Source organism: Leptosomus discolor, chromosome 2 (genome assembly GCF_034619465.1).
Source record: "Leptosomus discolor isolate bLepDis1 chromosome 2, bLepDis1.hap2, whole genome shotgun sequence".
In the NCBI taxonomy this organism is placed as follows: Eukaryota; Metazoa; Chordata; class Aves; order Leptosomiformes; family Leptosomidae; genus Leptosomus; species Leptosomus discolor.
In genome coordinates this window covers 107,753,532-107,769,111 of record NC_141392.1, presented here as the reverse complement: position 1 = coordinate 107,769,111, position 15,580 = coordinate 107,753,532, and positions in this window count along the sequence as shown.

Sequence of the window (15,580 nt, the reverse complement as noted above, 5' to 3'; positions counted from 1 at the left end):
AAGTCACACTACAGAAGGAATGCAACACCACGCAGGTAAGAAAAATAATATTGCAAAAGACAACAACATGTTGCTCTGCATAAAATAAAATCTGCCTGAACAAAGCTTTCAAGAAGAAAGGTAGTGGTAAGTTGGAAAATGAGTTCATCAATACATCATAACCGTAAGTCTTAATATTTTAGAAAAATATCATAATAGAATCTTTTAAACTCAAGCCAGTCTCTCAGAAATTTTCATTCTCCTGTTTGTATGCTATATCCCAGATGCAAATTTTGTAATAGCCAGTGCTGGTTTGGTTCCTTTCAGAGGAAGAGTGATAGTGGTTTGTAATTGTTAGTTGCTGCCGTTAGTTAAGGTTGCTTGCAAATCCTGATTAATGTAAACAAGTAATTACATTCACTTCTCAGCCTCCCATCCATGAGAAACTATTTCTGTTCAATCTAAACCCTTTTGTGTACCTTAAAAGTTTAGTGGGTTAGGAAAAATATTAATTATCTAGTATCTTGACAATTGCGCCACAAGTGAATAAGGATAATACCTTCTCAACAAGTATGAACCACTGTTGTCTTCTCTCATCTCACGTTAACAAGCTTTCAAAGGCTAATTTAGTGAGTATGCCTGTTCCAGACCTACTCCCACCCTGACTCTCACAACAGCTGCATGCCAGACTAATGGAACCCCCAGTACTGAACCTCGCCATCCACTGTGACAACTGCATACACGAAGAATCTGCAACAGACAGAGGCATTATAGTCCATCTCATGAGAATAAGGTGCCTCTTCACTCAAACTACATTCTTACAAAAGGTAATCTCTGCTATTTCCTTTAGAACGCATCGCTTCAAGCAAAAGATACGTTACAGTCTCTAGATGGTGAAAAAAACCTTGATCATTCTTTATCATTTTCTATTATTTTGTAACTGAGAAAGTAATAACAGTAATAATATCACTTAATATTCACTCCAAGTTTGCAAGAGGATTATTCACTAAACATTTCCATGTTACAAAATCACTGGTCTTACACTACAAAGAGAATCTAGAACAGATAGCCGCCACAGTGGCCTTTATCACCCTTATCAAAGATACCTGCTTTGGAAAATACAGAAAGACTCATCTGTTCAGGAAATTAAGCCCCCTATTCACTTTCAATATCAGACACTCCACTCGGAATACCAGACCCTTATCTAATTACCAAAATCCAAAAAGCCCCAGCAGTTGTTTTTGAACACACACAGTAGTGATCTCACAAGAATCATTGAGGAATAAAAATGGGCCACATAACAAGTTAAACTCTGTTCTTAGGAAGACTGTTTGCCTACAAGAGTTTGAGTATTTGACTCTCTTCCCATCAAGTGCAATGACTAGTGAAAAGGAAGGTGCAATGCTTATCATATCTGTAGGGTCTGAGGCATCACGAAGATCACAGATATGCACATACTTAATTCTAGCATATGTCACTTTCCAGATTCATGTATAAGCAGCAACCATAGACAGCAGGTGAACAGTTCTGGAAAGGAACCAAAATTGCTGTTGTATACAAGCACATCTTTATTAGATATGGAGTGAAAAGTTTTACTAGAAGTGTCTATCAAGTCAGAAATCCTGAATGAATATCTGGGCAGAACTTCAAGCTGTCATCTCACGGTTATCGACTCGCTGTGATCATCAAATCACAGAAGAATTTGTCGGAATGTCTGGAGGTCATCTACTCCAATTCCCTCCTCAAAGAAAAGCCAACACAGACCAGGTGCTGAGGACCCATCCAGTTGAGTTTTTAATATTGCCAAGGACTAAAATCCCACAGTCTTTCAGGGAACCTACTCCAGTGTTTGACTACTCTTATGGTAAAAATATTTCCTAACATTTAATCAGAATTTCTAATGTTGCAACTTGTGTCTGTTGCCTCTTTTCCTTTCACTGTACACCTCTGTTAACAATCAGGATCCATCTTCTCTCTTATTAGGTAATTGAATAGCAATGATGTCACCCCTAAGCTTTCTTTTTTAAGGCTAAACAAACCAAATTGTCAGAGCCTCTTTTTGCACATCATGACCTCCAGCCCCCAAATCATAGTATCATAACAAACTGAGCTACCTCCCCAGTCCTCAGGAAAGGTAATCTGAGCAAGACAGAATATATTTGCTTACCCATTCTTAGAAAACACTGATAATCATGTGTCCTTGACCTTAACTCAAGAACCCAAATTGGAACAAAGGGACTTTGTGAAAATCCTGCTTCTTGACAGTGTAATGGCAAAAAAAAAGCTCATTTATTACCTATCTTCTGACAAATATTCACCCTAACAAAATCAGACTAAGGAATGTACACCAGCAGAGAAAAACAATTTTTTCAAATGAAAATAATACATCGGTTTAGGTAGTACATTAACAAGTTGATACAGCAGTTGAACCAAAAGCTATAAAAACAGTTAGCTGGTATCAAGTACTTAGTAACTGTCTTGTCCTCCAGGAGAAATATATAAAGGTCAGTTGTTTACAAAAGTCCTAGCGTTTGGTTCTCTATCTTACAGTGTAGTCCCCTCAAAAAAAAATAATATTAATTGCAAATAAAATGCATCCATGGGCTGCACAGCAAGACACTGCAAACTGTGGAGGATTGATTTAGATCTAAATTATCTCAAAGAATTTTTAAGGAAGTGGCTAAGAACAGAAGTGTTCTCAGTAGTTATTATATCAACTGTAAACAATATTTGGTGTGGTTTGATTTGACTGATTTAGTAATACTATTAAATTTAACTCATTAAAAAAAAGAGAACCAAACCTTGAAAGAATGAGAAGAAATACAGTTAAACTACGTTTTGCTAATGTTGTCATCAGAACAATTGGATACAAGCATGTCCATGAATAAATTTAGGCTGGAAATCATGTTTTTAACCATTAGATTAATGAAAAACTGGAATCGAAGGAGTAGAGCCAAAAGCAACATATTTTTCTTACAATGAAGCTTGATCATTTCACAGAAAGGATTCCTATGACATGGTTTTATATGACAGCAGAGAACTGGTAACACTTGTCAGCATCAGTCAGCAGCTGAATGCTTTCCCACTTGCTTTGGCTCAGATGAGAAGCCCATTCCTGAAAGTTTCATTTAACACAAGAGAAAAAGCAGTATTTCCTGGTAGTTCTGCCCACACACCCTATTTGATTTCACCAATATCACAAATACTTAAAGAATTTTCTACTTAAAAACTTAAAAAAAGTAATCACTTTGTTAACAAAACATTTTTAACAATAGATATGAAATTTGGCACATCACAATGTTCCTTCCAACAATATTTTCATAACAGTTTCTGCTTTAGAAAAGACACTTAATGACTGAAGAATTTCATATGCTTAGTTCAATTAAATGGAAGTTTTGGAAGTAATGGTTTGAACCAGTAAAATAATCACATGTCCTTTTGAAGAAAGCCTAGCTGGCCTACATCCATGCATGACCCTACTAAAGACTATCAGATAGTTCATAAAATTTGGAATTTGGAGGAACAAAAGAGTTTTGCACAATGGATGTGTCTGCTTATTATACAGAAAATATATAAGAAAGCAATTGTAGAAAACTCCAAAACACTATGGTGTATAACACTGGAATTTGCAGATCTGATGGTGAGTTTCAGAAGATTAGGACGTAACTATTTCTCTTTGCTCTTAGTATCATACTGAAAGAATTATGTGACTGAAACTAGATTTAGCACAGGTAAGTAAAACAGGCATTTTGATAGAGGCAAATTGCTTCACTATGGACTCACTCTCTGATAAATGCCTCTGCCCACAAATTTTCAAAATTATTTACAAATTCAGCATTCTAAATGAAATAATATTTGCATAGTGGTGGACAGAAATACTTTACCTTCAACTGGACAAAAGATTATTTTCATTAAAAATCTAGTATTTAGACAATTATCTGTGTATCTGGATAGGTGAGTATAATATCAATACACAGTAGTTTTTCCACAATCAGTCAGAAACCTTGGCTAGAACAGAACATACCAGTTTATCTTTCACTAAACGTATTACATCTGTGATTCCCTATTCTGTGATGCATGGCAATTCAATTCCAGACATTTCAAGATGATAATCATTCTCACGTAGGCTAAATTTAACATTATTACTACCCAATTATAGTATTTGTATAAAAATCAAGCAGCTTCAGGAATTGCTAATAGAATTTCAAAAACAGCAGAAAGCAGATTATTCATTTATCAGCTACATTTGAGTCCAACATTATGCTCAGATCCGTGAATTAATCAGCATATTTTTTCAGCTCAGATTGTATCTAAATGGTAGTATTACAAGAAGTTAAAAGACAGTTCTATCTCCTAAGTTATCGAACATATGAATATGGGAACTTTCCTGTTTGGTGATATTGAAATTACCCATCACTAAGAAGTAAATAATTTGTAAATATAATGCATTCTGACTGTATACTTCCTATTTTAATTAGCTGAAGTTATCACTTAACTGATTCCATTACAGCTACAAACATGCTCACAGTATTGATTACATAATTTCTTTCTGAGGAAATAACCAGGGCCTTCAACAAATAAAATACATATATACTACTCGTAAGCCAAATATCAAAACCCAATCACTTAATCCTTTTACAAGTTCCAATACTGCAACACAACTCAAAAATTTTAAAGAAAAATTTAACACTAAACTACCAAAGACCCAAAAAAAAGAGTGCCATGTGGTGACATAATGATGTATCAAACAATTGACAAAATATAAACCATTACTAAGATAACAAAGATAAGGTACAAGCAAAAAAGATGCATGCTGACCAGAAATACCCTAAATATTTCCCAATGAACAGCCAACTGATTACCACAATCCGAAAGCATTACAAGAGACAAAAGAATTAAATTTGGTGTTTAACATCCAGCCTACATGAGAATTCCCAAGGGTGGCAGCTTTAGGATGTACCTAAACATTCAAATAAATTCTGCAGCATGTAGACTCTTGCTGTCCCTGTTAACAACTAGTGCATTTCAATTACAAATTACAAAAAGAAATAATATTCATTGTTCTGTCATCTGTATTGGACCTGTGCTTACTTCTTCATATTACAAAATTGCATATCCTAACATCTATTATTCTGTCACTTAAATTTTAAAAAATATAAAATAAATTATTCACTTGTGAATTACTGACAGGAAGTTTGATAAGAACATACCAACTGAAAACATCTTTTCCTGCATCAAACCTACATGAGGTCTTTCATGTTCATTAGCTAATTTAAATGAGCAATCAGAAGTCATGTACTGTCAATTAATAAGCCATTAAAAATAATAATCAAGGAACTGTGGGTGAAGTATTAAAATTAAAATGAAGCTGCAAAAATAAGAGAGGTTAAAAGGAAAAGTGACATTTTGCCCAATGTAATTTAAACAGTTCTGCAATAATGGTAAAAATTATTGATACTTTTGTTTTCTTCATACCATGACCAAAACTCAACATGAAAACAGCAATAGTAAAGACCTTTTGAAAACACACAAATACCATCTATCCAATACTTCAGATATATTTTCTTAAATTAATCGGTTCAGACTAGTCAACAACACACACTAGCAAGATGTCATCATAAGTGCTAATTACAGTAACTTTTAAGACAGAAACAGAATTTCACCATGAATTAGAAATAGTAATGTTTACAATGGTAACAAAGAAAGAAGAGCCTATACATCAAAGGTTAAATAATAACAAAAGGTGGGTACTTTTCAACCAAATTAATGTCACTGTTGTAGTACACGAGATGAGAAACAGAAGACAGCATAATAAACACAGGAAAAGATTTAAAATCCTAAATTCCATTTCCACTAAGTATTTTCACTCTGAACCTGTACAGTCTGATGTATTATCAACAAAGTTACCAGTGAACTGTATGTTTAAATGTTTTGCTTAGCAGCAGAGGCCAACATTCATCTCTGATGATTTTATGTGCCTCATTTAGAAGGTAGATTGCTCTAGTCTTCCTCTGCAGTCAAGAGAGAGAAAACAGGCAATTCCAGAAGGAGTAATTCATTCCTCACAGCTGCATGTTCTCCGCAAGAAAGTAGTTCTATTACACATATTATCCATTCATACGGTACATGCGTATTCCCTCTCACCCAAGACAGAGTCATTTAGTAGTACTGCAACAGTTGTATCCCGGGTAGGTACCATCCCACCTCCCCACATAGTGCCTCTCTAGTATTCATTAAATATGAGTGTGACTTGAGACATATAAGGGCTTCTGAAAGAAGTTCACCTCAGGCACAGTGATCCATATTTCCCAATTAAGGCAAGACTGTCTAAAAAATACACAAATTTTCAACATAAGCTCTTAAATTTCAAGGCAGATAAGCTGATGTGACACAGATTCGTCATCTCCTGACAGAAGGGGAGATCTGTCTCCTCCTAGTAGTACTGGTAATCAACACTTAACATTATCACATAGAGGCGAGGATTCCTGCACATTTTCCAAACCATTCACATCTCAAAAACTTTGAAGTATCAGCGAGGCTTTACACTGATTGAGCAATACAGCTCCACATTCTACACTGCAGGGTGGTAGTAGAAGATATTAAATCCTGTGGTCCTGGTGGAATATACACCTTAAATACAACTTTTTACAGATGCTAATCAGGCTCTGTAACCACTGTAAGGAAGTTCAGATCATATCCAAAATGGAGATTCACATTAACATCCAGCAAGAGAAGTTCTAAGGAAGATTTCATAATTCTAGCAGATAAATCACTACAGAAAGAGAAACCAACAGCAAAAGGAAGAAATAATGAAAAACTTACAGGCTCTGATTCTTTCTAAAACACGTGCTAAGCCTGCACACCCTGTTCTGAAAAAGGGAAATACTCAAAGGACATCTGCACTGGAGCTGGTTGGGAAAGAGTTAATTTATTTTGTAGCAGCCTGTATGGTTCTGTGTTTTAGATTGGTGAGCAAACCATCGTTGATAACACAACAATATTTTAACTATTGCTGAACAGTGTTTGAACAGAATCAAGGCCTCCTCTGTTTCTCACCCCAATTGGTAGGGTGGGAGTGGGCAAGAAACTGGGAGGGGACATAGGCAGGACAGCTGACCCAAACTGACCAAAGGGATGTTCCATACCTTATAATGTCATGCTCAGAAGTCAAATCTGGGAAGGAGTTTCTCCAAGGTAGCAGTTGCTTGGGGACCGGCTGGACATTGGTCCACTGGTGGCAAGTGACTGCTTTTGTGTCACTTGGGGCTTTTTTGTTGTTTGGGGGTGAGGGGAAGGATGCATGTTAAACTTTCTTTACTTAGACTCACAAGTTGGGCTTTTTCCTTACTTTTTCCCATCTGTTTTTCCAAAGCAGTCAGATTGGAAATGACAGAGAAAAAACACTCCGTGGCTTGAGAGATAATGTGATTGGAGCAAGCCCTTTTCTCTCTCTCTCTCTCTCTCTCTCTCTCATCTTAGGGGTAGGGTTTGTTCTTCCTTCCATCAGTATTCTCACAGAGAGGGTAGGAAAATGTTTTTTAAATACATACATCCACACTGAAACAGTGCCCCACAACACTGACCTGTGCAGACAGGCATTCATCTGATGTGCAGGCTCCAGTGCCATAGTTTAACAAGGACAGACTCCCTCTGAAAGGAAACACAAACTTTCAGCAAGATCATAGTTCTTACAGGAACCCTGTAGTTGTCAACTAATGGTGTATCTCTCTGATTGTCTTGAATCACAGTTGAATGAGCCTTAATTAAAAGAGGGTGGTCTTAGTTAGCTACCCCATAACGCCTCTCACTATCAATTACTTGGCAACAAGCAAACCTTCAGGTCCTTTGGCAACCGATATGTAAAATTTAACTCTTTGAAAGAACTTCTGTCAATGTAAAAGGATAAATCAGATTAACAACCAGAATGCACTAGGCAATTTTAACTGCGAATCTAATCCATGGGGCTTTGAAAAAACACAGTCAAATTAGTTTCTCACTTTAAGTGAAACTGATATTATCTGTATGAAACCTTAGTACAAGTTCTAAGAGTAACCATTTTCTTTAAATAATTTAAAAAAAAAAAAAAAAAAGAGAGAACAACAGTTCAGGTGTTAGAGTTTGAAACTTCCTTGGTCTTCCAGATAAAGTAATTGCTATCAAAAACAAACAACAGAAAGAAAAGATTGTCTAGGGTTTTCACATTAGGAAAATTAGCATTCAATTTAAATCCTATTATGCTACCAGATTTTTTAACTACGGAAAGTCCACTAATTATTGTCACAAGTCTACCAATTGCAGAATATGTGACAGCACAAAAACTTATCAAATGAGGAAGCTGAGTAAAATAACAATCAGTTTAATTCTGACTAAACTAATAAAAGACTAATAAATAAAAAATTATCCAGTAAACAAAGTAGCATGACAAGCAGACAAGTCAATCACTGTGTGTCATAAGAAAAGCTATGAACCTTGACTATTTAGACTGAATGCTGTCACTTGTAGGGATATCTCTATCCATAGAAGATTCATCTTTTAGCTATCAGAGCCATCCAACAATCAAGCCATGATATGAAAAGAACTGAGATTTCAGTTCTGAAACTGGCTCACGTGTATTGTCCGACTTCTACAGAATCACTGTCTTCAAAGGTAAGGCAAGCCACCATTGATTCTAATGGCTTCTGTGTGGACCAACACAGGATTAAAGAGCTCTAGCATCCTTCTGTAAGGATGCTCAGGGCTTAATTTAACTCCCAAGTCAGTGTAGGCAGTTAAATGCAAAGATCTGACAGAAACATCATGAGAATAAGCCTCCTCAAAGTCCATAGACGTAAATTAATTTCTCTTATGAAGTCATGTTATTTTGAAAAGCATGAAGACTTTTAAAATCCAGAATTGAACTCCAAGTTTGATCCTTCTGTACCTAGAAAGTAACTTGTACAACCTGCTTCCTGCAAGATCAGTTCTAGAATCTTCCTCCAGAATAAGGTCTTTTTGATCTACTTATCTGGATGTGGACTTGCAGGAGTCTGGAGTCCATGTATGGAAGCCAAAAGTACCATCATAACAGGCAAGGAGACTTTTGAGAGTGATGAAAATAGACATTGTCTGTAACAGGTTGTGTTGGCTCTGAAGACCTCAGAAGAAACCACAGAACTTACCTACAATCACAGATACATGTCTCAGCTGTCTAATTAGCGGATTTTAGGGCTCTTTCAGATACCTATTGAATCTGAGACACACAATAGGGAGGCTACAGGACTCGTGGAGCCTCATGTCACCCTGGAGCAGCAGCTGGAGGACAGGTAAGATACACTAAAGGATTTCAAACACCAGTAGATGCTATAAGAATCTCATCTCAGAAGTTTATACTGGCAGCAATAACAAACTGTCCTGGTAAAATATTCAAGATATGGAAAGATGTCTCAGTAGCTAAGAAACAAAGATGAAAGTTTTACATGACAGAAAACACAGAAAAGCAGCTTTATTCAGCCAGCTGACTGAAGGGAACTGAAAGAGAAGTATACACCATGCCTCTTTTATAGTATTGTAACTCCAGAAATGGGACAAATACTTGAGATATGTTCAAACTGCATTCTCCACTGTCTGTGTATAAGGAAACCATGGCAAGAAATGTGGATGTACTAAAACTGTTTGCATCTAAGAGGGAATGGTGGATTACTGAGGCAAGCCACTTTAAGGAGATGCCTGGGCTTGACCACAAACTCAACATGAGCCACAGAAAAAATCACTTTGACTCAGCTGTGCTGTTGAGAATAAAAGATGTGAGCTGCATATTCTTCATTTTTCACTATGTGTGTGGCACATAGAGGAGATAGTGAAGAAATGCATCTCCACAGCAGCTGCTGAGGCTAAAAGCGCCAATAATTGCACTTATGTACATTCTCTCAAAAGAGATATAAATTGTCTGAGAAAAATAGAAGATAATGTAGCATAAGCTTTGGTGGTTTTTCAATGTTTCACAAAACTGTGGTTTGAAAAAAGCAAAAGGAATTGTTGCAAACATGGTTGCAAAAATCATGTTCCAAACTAAAGACTTAATTTAACAGGAAAGCCTACTCAGTTTGTAAGGCCTTGAACAGCAGATTCTATGCAAAGCAAGAGGAAGAGCACCATATTTAAAGAATAAATCATGCTGAATTTATACAATAGTTTCTACAAATAGGAAAGTAAAATTTTCTGTGGTAACTATGGTTCTGTTTTGCATTCGGCAGTTCTGAACTCTTAAAATATTGTTATCAATATGGAAGTAGAAAATGTATCAATTTCTAAATAAGAATAGGCCCTGAGAGAGAGATATGTGAGAAAAGCATAACAAAGTTCAGTGTAACATTCGTTTTTATTTGGAACTTTCAGGAACATTTCTGCTGCCAGATAAACACTTTCAACATATGGATAGATCTGAATGGAACAGTTGCTTAGAAAGCCCATGAAAAAACAATTGAGTCATTCTGAAGTTCAGATGAGTGAAAATAACATTTTTTCTGATTTCTGTAAGACTTTTGTATCACAAAGGCTTTCCCAAAGAGGACTCTGAAGTGTAAAGATTCTGGTCCTTTAATAATTAGAAGAAGGGTCCTAAAAATGAAGGGAAAGATATCGTATCAGCTCTGACTTAGATGGAAGATTTCTAAGCACAAAAGAATTAAACTTCCATTAATGTCCAGGGAAATTAAGATCTTTATCTAAATAGGCAGAACTTGTTTCTTTCATTTTACTTTATTTCTCTGGTGACACACTACAAGCTCACCATGTGACTTACCCTATTTTTTGTTTACAACTGAACATGATCAAAACTAAATAATAATTAGTAGAAACAGCAGAGTCAAGAAAAAAGCTGGCAGAACTTATATCATCTATCTATTCCACTATAATTTTAAAGCCTGTTTCACACTTAAAACATCAGTTAATCTTGTCTTTACTAATTAACACTTGCCTATTTTATTTTGCTGACCTATCCTCTGCAGCTGTGACTGTCTCTCCACTGATTTCTATAGCCTTGTACACTAATTGTTGCATTAAAGCTGTAGTTTACTAGGACATACACTTCTTAAAGTAAAACATGGCCTACAACGTTCTGGAAAATCAGACCAGCTACTGTCGTGTCTTTTTGCTCAGTATGATACAATTGCATGTTAATTGAAGTCACGGTTCCAGGAGGCTGGAAACATGAACTCATTGAATGCATGATTGACTACACTGAGGCTACACCCATAGGAGAAAATTACACATTTTAAGGAGTGTTAACTCAGAAGCTTGAAAAAATCCTGCTTTTGATAACAGGTCATTCCTCATATATTCCATATATAACCAAAGAGTAGAACACCATAAACTGATGTGTGCTATGTAAATGATCTATGAATAAAGAGAGTAATAAACTGCCAGATTGAGCAATTTTACTGGCCATGTTAAATTTTTGATAGTTTCTCTTAGCTGTAAACAACTCCTAAATGAAGAAAAATTCTTTCATTAACTAAGGCAAGCTTTTCAGAGTAAACCTCAGTATGAGAATTTTATAGGTGATTTGATCATCTCTACACTGGGGAAAAAATGGCCAACAGGCAAAGAAGAGATTTTTCTTTACCAATGGAAGTAATAAGAACCTAAAAGGCAAAACGTATTAATTTGTCAAAATTATGTGACCTGGATCATTGTTAGTGCTGTCACTTAGATTTCAATAGCTTGTTTAAAATCATGCTCTATTTCACAAAACTTTAAAATCCATTCATAAAAACACAGGATCATATGCTTAATATGCCTGTCTGACATGACTGATGAGTACACAGTGAAATACATAGTCCTTCAGACTTCAGCTACATTCTCTTCATGGTGTCCAAAGAAGTTCTCATGCTTCCTGGAAGAAATAAGGCACAGTTCACTAAAACAGTTACCAAATCAACTGTTAACTTCATTGCAGTCCATATTAGATGTTGTGTCCAATTCCGGCCTCCTCAGTTCAACAGAGACATAGGCGTACTGGAGCAAGGCCAGTAAAAAGCCACAAAGATGAGAAGGGGTACTTATATAGGAACATATAAGTAGTTACAAGGAGAAGCCAAGACAACTGTTGAGTGTGGAGAAGTGAAAAAAACATTTTTACAGTGAGGGTGTTCAAACACTGGAACTGGTTGCCCAGACAGATTGCAGTGTCTCCATTTTTTGAGATATTCAGAACCTGACTGCCCAGCAGGTGCTGAGCAAGCTGCTCCATCTGCTCTGACTGTGAGCAGGGGTTTGGACTGGCTGACCTCCAGAGGTGCCCTTCATTCTCAAGAATTCTGTGTTTCTGTGTGATTTTGTATCAATGGCAGATTCCCTAATCCCATGTCTTATTTTCTAATTTTTCATTTTCCTTGTTCTTTCTGCTATTTTTTCTCTCCCTTTCAACATAAACTGTTCACCTGAATCCAGATTCCACTATATCAACAGAAGAATACTTAGATTGTTTTCATCTTCTGTGCTGAAACTACAGTCTCCCTTCCAACAATCACATTGTGTCATTAAAAAAAAAAACCCTCCCTGGTAAAGCCACTGTCCTCACCCCTAGCTTTACACACCCTTTCTCCTTGAAACTTCTCGCTTCCTCTCATTACTCTATAAGTTTAAGTTTCTTTTATACCGTCTGAAGATTATCCATAATTCACAACTCGTTCAGACAGTAAAATACTTCACTTTTCTATATCGCTAATGGCAACAATCTTAAGATTTTATCTTCACTCATTTTCATTAATTTTCACTCATTAAATCTTTTCGCTTTTTTGGCATTGCAGATCAACTGAAAACTCCTTGCAGTCTCACCCATTACATTTTTGCCAATAAATAATTTCCTAATCACCTCTTCTATTTTGAAACTACAAATGACACAACAAACTTCCATGTTTACATTACAAGTAAACATTTTCAGCTACTTTGCACAATTTGTAATTGTTATAAGGAGTTCGGTCATATGTCCAGTCTCTCACCCAAAAACAATGTTGAAGCTTAGAACCTGGTCTGACCCGTAAGAAAGTATGTAAAAAGTAATTGATTTTCTACTATAAGTCCGGCATTTTGCAGGCAGGTTGCTTTGTCTTGTAACATAAAAAAGGGATTGCATGAAGGCAGCATTCACAAATTACAACTGAAAAAAAAAAAAACTGTTTTAAAGGGGATTTTGCAATCTAGGCTTAAATCAACCATTTCACAATGACAGTGGTGCAAACCTGCTGTAAAATGCTTTAGAAAGTATCTTCTGTGACTTCTTCCACATCAAAATAACTTTTAATAAATCATCTCTATATGTCAAACAGGAATCTGAAGCTGCTCCTGTGTAACATAAGGGATCTAACATAATTTAGACAGTAAAAAAATTAATTAATTATTAATTTAATGTTTCTTTATACAGCCAGGAATTAAATGCTCAATATTGAGCAGCTTTCTCCCCTACTTTTCTTTCTGTCTGCAAGATAATAATGTACTTCGTTGTTACAAGACCAAGGGAACATATTTTAATCACCTGGTTAGTTTTAAGTGACATATTACAACTTCCTATATAGGTAAGAACACTGTGGCAAGCAAAATGCTTTCCAGGAACATTTATTTAATTTTTTTAAACATTAAAAAAAAAAAAAATTAAAAAAAAAAAAAAAAGCCTGTGGCAAGTCCTAACACAGTGTGTCAAGTTTCAGCCAAGAGCAAATATTTATGTCTGCGCGCCACTTAAAAACATCTTGAAGTAATAAAAGATTGAATTCGGAAGAAGTTTGGGGCCATCTAGTGGAACTTTCAGTAAAATCGTGTCAAACCTGGGGATCGTGTACGTGGAACAAGCGTTCAGTTCGCCAAACAAGGGGGACACATTCTTCATTTTAGCAGTTTTTTCCTCAAATATACTATGTAAGTTGACTCAACTTTTGTTGGTCAAGTTTAAGAAAAAGATAGCTATCCAAAGAACTTACTGTTAATGCAAAATACAAAACTGCAGAATGATCCTCTGAGGGTTGATTTAGAAACTTCATCCCTAGAAACATATAAATCCAGGGTAGACATGGAAAATATATTGTATAGTGTAAGGCATGGTAACTATGGGAATTAACTACATGACTTAAAGAATCTTCTTCATCTCTAAATTCTGTTATTTTAATTTGCCAACAGAAGATACACAATTATTCAATTAAATAAGAACACACTTCCTTTCCTTGAAGAAGCAATTCAGATCGTCTGTCAGAGATATTCTTCAATTTCTATTTTTTGCCTTAGCTCTTGATTTTGACATTGGAATCATGTGTGATTGCTTCATTACAGTAAATTAAATACGTCAATATTAGCCTGATGGCAACACTTTTTACACTGCAACCTCACTCTGAGAATTACCTTAGCTTTGTATTTATTTCTGGGCATAATTTAAACATTATTAACTTTAATGTGCAAACCTTTCTATAGGATTTATCATGATTATTTCAAAGATCTCCACAGTACAGTTCCAGATAAGGTCATACAAAGCTTTGGGGTTAACAGTCTACTTATATACAGAGAGAATACACAACATCATCAGTGTTGACTTCAAGCATGGAACTAATTCTGCAGTTGTCAGAGTCCAAGTCTACTGATTTTCAGTTAATGATGAGAACACTTTTTTTTTCCTGAGCTTCTCCCATAACAGACAAGTTTTTAGGTGGAGATAATAGAAAAGGTCATATAAAAACAGTTTGATTAAAGATGACGCCGCAAAATCTGCAAAGCCTTTTGATGTCTCCATTTCTGCAACTTGTTCAAATTACCTACGTGTCCACACTGCCACAACAATGTCTTGAATTATTAAGAGTTAAATTGAAATCAAATTAAAACTTAGATAATTAACTTTTATAAACTTCTACTAGTAGTCCTTTCTCTAGTTACATCACTCTGTTGATCACTTTAAATAATACCTTGTCCATTAAACAGGTCTTAACATGAAGCAGGGAGAAATAGACTATTCTCTTTTCTGCTTCATATCCAACACTTTACTCCCTCATTCTTGCACAGTTGAACAGTTATGGTCTTGATGTGTGGGGAAGCACCACAATTCCAAAGACGGTGACTTTGCTTGAATTTTGTTATACACATTACTTGAGTAATGGAACTTGTTGTTAAGGACTGTAGCCTTAATACACCACTTCATATGCCCAGGCAGGGAAACCAAAGGCACATGGAAGATAAATGTGAATCATTATTGCTTTATTATTCAGGTTTATTATAGAAAGTTTGTGGAAAACAGGACAGAAGTCTGCAGGAAACCAGGCTTCATCAGCGGTTCACAGAATTAATTGCTCAAATTCTCCATTCATAATACTCCACTATTTCAGAATTCTCTGTGATGTTTTGTGATTCCGAGATTTTTTTCTAAATAACGTTTTGATTACATGTCATTGTAGCATATTATCTATGATGTACCTATGGTGTATGTATTGTTTTCTAAATATTATAGAATCTTTTTTCTTTGTATTTCACTAGCATAAAACAATTATGCATTGCAATATACTGTCACTCTCAACTTATTTCCTTCCTTAAGAATACTTTGGAAAAATTAAGCCTACTGTCATATCATATAAATTCAGTTTAAAGT